This window comes from Anomalospiza imberbis, unplaced genomic scaffold (assembly GCF_031753505.1).
Source record: "Anomalospiza imberbis isolate Cuckoo-Finch-1a 21T00152 unplaced genomic scaffold, ASM3175350v1 scaffold_92, whole genome shotgun sequence".
Lineage (NCBI taxonomy): Eukaryota > Metazoa > Chordata > Aves > Passeriformes > Viduidae > Anomalospiza > Anomalospiza imberbis.
In genome coordinates, this window is record NW_027100540.1 from 38,791 (window position 1) to 45,255 (window position 6,465).

Genomic DNA, 6,465 nt, shown 5'->3' on the forward strand with positions numbered 1-6,465 from the left:
GGAGCAGCTGCCTGGTTTTGGCAATTGCCTTCACAGCGCCCAGAAGCCCGGTGCTCTGCTGCTTTGTTTTTCGCAGTCAGTCAATTGCACACTAGTGAAGCTGAGCCAGGCTCTTCAGCTTTGCTGCTTTTGAGCATCTGTGCTCCACTTATGCTCTGTGACATCTCTGGAGGTTGTTTGCCTCGGCCAGGCTGGAAAGTGCCCGCTAGTACCTAGAGCTGGGCAGGAGAGGGCAGAGAGCACTTCCATCTGACAGCAGGTTGCAGATTGCCTCGGAAAGAGCCGTGTCCTTGGAATGTGCAGCAAATCCTCTTTCTTTGCAAACCGCGGTTAGTGTGCAGTGTAGGTACACTCTCCCCTTGCCAAATGGAGTGGGAAAGCTTTTCGCTAAGCTAGAGATGACTAGAGAAGCAGAAGCGCGGCTCCGGAGCTATCCGGAGGAAAGTGCCGCTTCCCGGCGTCTTTCGGCTTGAAGAGGCGCTCCGGAGCGCTCCGCTGGCGCTCTGCTGAGCTGTGCGCGAATTAGCCGCTTCTGCGCCTCCGAGAAGCAGAGATCGCGGTTGCTTGGAAGAGGCGAAGAACGAAGCCGCAAAGAAGCGGGCTTGTGTGCGAAGCCTTCCGACTGCCGGAGGACGGTGGCTGCCGCTCTCCTGCCTCTTGAATTCACTCTCGGCAAGCGAATGGAAAGCGTTCCAGGACAACTTGCCTGGGTTTTGACTTGGTCCTGATGCGTCCCACCTTGGCAAGTCTTGCTCGTCGCCAGAGGCTCCGAGATGCACAGAAGACGGTGGCAGCTGCTGAAAAGAAGGGCAGCGGTGAGTTTGTCGACAAGCAAGAACATAGGCAGCTGCCTGTGCTTGGGAAGGAGCAGCTGCCTGGTTTTGGCAATTGCCTTCACAGCGCCCAGAAGCCCGGTGCTCTGCTGCTTTGTTTTTCGCAGTCAGTCAATTGCACACTAGTGAAGCTGAGCCAGGCTCTTCAGCTTTGCTGCTTTTGAGCATCTGTGCTCCACTTAGGCTCTGTGACATCTCTGGAGGTTGTTTGCCTCGGCCAGGCTGGAAAGTGCCCGCTAGTACCTAGAGCTGGGCAGGAGAGGGCAGAGAGCACTTCCAGCTGACAGCAGGTTGCAGATTGCCTCGGAAAGAGCCGTGTCCTTGGAATGTGCAGCAAATCCTCTTTCTTTGCAAACCGCGGTTAGTGTGCAGTGTAGGTACACTCTCCCCTTGCCAAATGGAGTGGGAAAGCTTTTCGCTAAGCTAGAGATGACTAGAGAAGCAGAAGCGCGGCTCCGGAGCTATCCGGAGGAAAGTGCCGCTTCCCGGCATCTTTCGGCTTGAAGCGGCGCTCCAGAGCGCTTTGCTGCCGCTTTACTGAGCTGTGCGCGAACTAGCCGCTTCTTCGCCTCCGAGAAGCAGAGATCGCGGTTGCTTGGAAGAGGCGAAGAACGAAGCCGCAAAGAAGCGGGCTTGTGTGCGAAGCCTTCCGACTGCCGGAGGACGGTGGCTGCCGCTCTCCTGCCTGTTGAATTCACTCTCGGCAAGCGAATGGAAAGCGTTCCAGGACAACTTGCCTGGGTTTTGACTTGGTCCTGATGCCTCCCACCTTGGCAAGTCTTGCTCGTCGCCAGAGGCTCCGAGATGCACAGAAGACGGTGGCAGCTGCTGAAAAGAAGGGCAGCGGTGAGTTTGTCGACAAGCAAGAACATAGGCAGCTGCCTGTGCTTGGGAAGGAGCAGCTGCCTGGTTTTGGCAATTGCCTTCACTGCGCCCAGAAGCCCGGTGCTCTGCTGCTTTGTTTTTCGCAGTCAGTCAATTGCACACTAGTGAAGCTGTGCCAGGCTCTTCAGCTTTGCTGCTTTTGAGCATCTGTGCTCCACTTAGGCTCTGTGACATCTCTGGAGGTTGTTTGCCTCGGCCAGGCTGGCAAGTGCCCGCTAGTACCTAGAGCTGGGCAGGAGAGGGCAGAGAGCACTTCCATCTGACAGCAGGTTGCAGATTGCCTCGGAAAGAGCCGTGTCCTTGGAATGTGCAGCAAATCCTCTTTCTTTGCAAACCGCGGTTAGTGTGCAGTGTAGGTACGCTCTCCCCTTGCCAAATGGAGTGGGAAAGCTTTTCGCTGAGATAGAGATGACTAGAGAAGCAGAAGCGCGGCTCCGGAGCTATCCGGAGGAAAGTGCCGCTTCCCGGCGTCTTTCGGCTTGAAGCGGCGCTCCAGAGCGCTTTGCTGCCGCTTTACTGAGCTGTGCGCGAACTAGCCGCTTCTTCGCCTCCGAGAAGCAGAGATCGCGGTTGCTTGGAAGAGGCGAAGAACGAAGCCGCAAAGAAGCGGGCTTGTGTGCGAAGCCTTCCGACTGCCGGAGGACGGTGGCTGCCGCTCTCCTGCCTGTTGAATTCACTCTCGGCAAGCGAATGGAAAGCGTTCCAGGACAACTTGCCTGCGTTTTGACTTGGTCCTGATGCCTCCCACCTTGGCAAGTCTTGCTCGTCGCCAGAGGCTGCGAGATGCACAGAAGACGGTGGCAGCTGCTGAAAAGAAGGGCAGCGGTGAGTTTGTCGACAAGCAAGAACATAGGCAGCTGCCTGTGCTTGGGAAGGAGCAGCTGCCTGGTTTTGGCAATTGCCTTCACAGCGCCCAGAAGCCCGGTGCTCTGCTGCTTTGTTTTTCGCAGTCAGTCAATTGCACACTAGTGAAGCTGAGCCAGGCTCTTCAGCTTTGCTGCTTTTGAGCATCTGTGCTCCACTTAGGCTCTGTGACATCTCTGGAGGTTGTTTGCCTCGGCCAGGCTGGAAAGTGCCCGCTAGTACCTAGAGCTGGGCAGGAGAGGGCAGAGAGCACTTCCATCTGACAGCAGGTTGCAGATTGCCTCGGAAAGAGCCGTGTCCTTGGAATGTGCAGCAAATCCTCTTTCTTTGCAAACCGCGGTTAGTGTGCAGTGTAGGTACACTCTCCCCTTGCCAAATGGAGTGGGAAAGCTTTTCGCTGAGATAGAGATGACTAGAGAAGCAGAAGCGCGGCTCCGGAGCTATCCGGAGGAAAGTGCCGCTTCCCGGCGTCTTTCGGCTTGAAGCGGCGCTCCAGAGCGCTTTGCTGCCGCTTTACTGAGCTGTGCGCGAATTAGCCGCTTCTTCGCCTCCGAGAAGCAGAGATCGCGGTTGCTTGGAAGAGGCGAAGAACGAAGCCGCAAAGAAGCGGGCTTGTGTGCGAAGCCTTCCGACTGCCGGAGGACGGTGGCTGCCGCTCTCCTGCCTGTTGAATTCACTCTCGGCAAGCGAATGGAAAGCGTTCCAGGACAACTTGCCTGGGTTTTGACTTGGTCCTTATGCGTCCCACCTTGGAAAGTCTTGCTCGTCGCCAGAGGCTCCGAGATGCACAGAAGACGGTGGCAGCTGCTGAAAAGAAGGGCAGCGGTGAGTTTGTCGACAAGCAAGAACATAGGCAGCTGCCTGTGCTTGGGAAGGAGCAGCTGCCTGGTTTTGGCAATTGCCTTCACAGCGCCCAGAAGCCCGGTGCTCTGCTGCTTTGTTTTTCGCAGTCAGTCAATTGCACACTAGTGAAGCTGAGCCAGGCTCTTCAGCTTTGCTGCTTTTGAGCATCTGTGCTCCACTTAGGCTCTGTGACATCTCTGGAGGTTGTTTGCCTCGGCCAGGCTGGAAAGTGCCCGCTAGTACCTAGAGCTGGGCAGGAGAGGGCAGAGAGCACTTCCATCTGACAGCAGGTTGCAGATTGCCTCGGAAAGAGCCGTGTCCTTGGAATGTGCAGCAAATCCTCTTTCTTTGCAAACCGCGGTTAGTGTGCAGTGCAGGTACGCTCTCCCCTTGCCAAATGGAGTGGGAAAGCTTTTCGCTAAGCTAGAGATGACTAGAGAAGCAGAAGCGCGGCTCCGGAGCTATCCGGAGGAAAGTGCCGCTTCCCGGCGTCTTTCGGCTTGAAGAGGCGCTCCGGAGCGCTCCGCTGGCGCTCTACTGAGCTGTGCGCGAATTAGCCGCTTCTTCGCCTCCGAGAAGCAGAGATGGCGGTTGCTTGGAAGAGGCGAAGAACGAAGCCGCAAAGAAGCGGGCTTGTGTGCCAAGCCTTCCGACTGCCGGAGGACGGTGGCTGCCGCTCTCCTGCCTCTTGAATTCACTCTCGGCAAGCGAATGGAAAGCGTTCCAGGACAACTTGCCTGGGTTTTGACTTGGTCCTGATGCGTCCCACCTTGGCAAGTCTTGCTCGTCGCCAGAGGCTCCGAGATGCACCGAAGACGGTGGCAGCTGCTGAAAAGAAGGGCAGCGGTGAGTTTGTCGACAAGCAAGAACATAGGCAGCTGCCTGTGCTTGGGAAGGAGCAGCTGCCTGGTTTTGGCAATTGCCTTCACAGCGCCCAGAAGCCCGGTGCTCTGCTGCTTTCTTTTTCGCAGTCAGTCAATTGCACACTAGTGAAGCTGAGCCAGGCTCTTCAGCTTTGCTGCTTTTGAGCATCTGTGCTCCACTTAGGCTCTGTGACATCTCTGGAGGTTGTTTGCCTCGGCCAGGCTGGAAAGTGCCCGCTAGTACCTAGAGCTGGGCAGGAGAGGGCAGAGAGCACTTCCATCTGACAGCAGGTTGCAGATTGCCTCGGAAAGAGCCGTGTCCTTGGAATGTGCAGCAAATCCTCTTTCTTTGCAAACCGCGGTTAGTGTGCAGTGCAGGTACGCTCTCCCCTTGCCAAATGGAGTGGGAAAGCTTTTCGCTGAGATAGTGATGACTAGAGAAGCAGAAGCGCAGCTCCGGAGCTATCCGGAGGAAAGTGCCGCTTCCCGGCGTCTTTCGGCTTGAAGCGGCGCTCCGGAGCGCTTTGCTGCCGCTCTTCTGAGCTGTGCGCGAATTAGCCGCTTCTTCGCCTCCGAGAAGCAGAGATCGCGGTTGCTTGGAAGAGGCGAAGAACGAAGCCGCAAAGAAGCGGGCTTGTGTGCCAAGCCTTCCGACTGCCGGAGGACGGTGGCTGCCGCTCTCCTGCCTCTTGAATTCACTCTCGGCAAGCGAATGGAAAGCGTTCCAGGACAACTTGCCTGCGTTTTGACTTGGTCCTGATGCGTCCCACCTTGGCAAGTCTTGCTCGTCGCCAGAGGCTCCGAGATGCACAGAAGACGGTGGCAGCTGCTGAAAAGAAGGGCAGCGGTGAGTTTGTCGACAAGCAAGAACATAGGCAGCTGCCTGTGCTTGGGAAGGAGCAGCTGCCTGGTTTTGGCAATTGCCTTCACAGCGCCCAGAAGCCCGGTGCTCTGCTGCTTTGTTTTTCGCAGTCAGTCAATTGCACACTAGTGAAGCTGAGCCAGGCTCTTCAGCTTTGCTGCTTTTGAGCATCTGTGCTCCACTTAGGCTCTGTGACATCTCTCCAGGTTGTTTGCCTCGGCCAGGCTGGAAAGTGCCCGCTAGTACCTAGAGCTGGGCAGGAGAGGGCAGAGAGCACTTCCATCTGACAGCAGGTTGCAGATTGCCTCGGAAAGAGCCGTGTCCTTGGAATGTGCAGCAAATCCTCTTTCTTTGCAAACCGCGGTTAGTGTGCAGTGTAGGTACACTCTCCCCTTGCCAAATGGAGTGGGAAAGCTTTTCGCTAAGCTAGAGATGACTAGAGAAGCAGAAGCGCGGCTCCGGAGCTATCCGGAGGAAAGTGCCGCTTCCCAGCGTCTTTCGGCTTGAAGCGGCGCTCCAGAGCGCTTTGCTGCCGCTTTACTGAGCTGTGCGCGAACTAGCCGCTTCTTCGCCTCCGAGAAGCAGAGATCGCGGTTGCTTGGAAGAGGCGAAGAACGAAGCCGCAAAGAAGCGGGCTTGTGTGCCAAGCCTTCCGACTGCCGGAGGACGGTGGCTGCCGCTCTCCTGCCTGTTGAATTCACTCTCGGCAAGCGAATGGAAAGCGTTCCAGGACAACTTGCCTGGGTTTTGACTTGGTCCTGATGCCTCCCACCTTGGCAAGTCTTGCTCGTCGCCAGAGGCTCCGAGATGCACAGAAGACGGTGGCAGCTGCTGAAAAGAAGGGCAGCGGTGAGTTTGTCGACAAGCAAGAACATAGGCAGCTGCCTGTGCTTGGGAAGGAGCAGCTGCCTGGTTTTGGCAATTGCCTTCACAGCGCCCAGAAGCCCGGTGCTCTGCTGCTTTGTTTTTCGCAGTCAGTCAATTGCACACTAGTGAAGCTGAGCCAGGCTCTTCAGCTTTGCTGCTTTTGAGCATCTGTGCTCCACTTAGGCTCTGTGACATCTCTGGAGGTTGTTTGCCTCGGCCAGGCTGGAAAGTGCCCGCTAGTACCTAGAGCTGGGCAGGAGAGGGCAGAGAGCACTTCCATCTGACAGCAGGTTGCAGATTGCCTCGGAAAGAGCCGTGTCCTTGGAATGTGCAGCAAATCCTCTTTCTTTGCAAACCGCGGTTAGTGTGCAGTGTAGGTACACTCTCCCCTTGCCAAATGGAGTGGGAAAGCTTTTCGCTGAGATAGAGATGACTAGAGAAGCAGAAG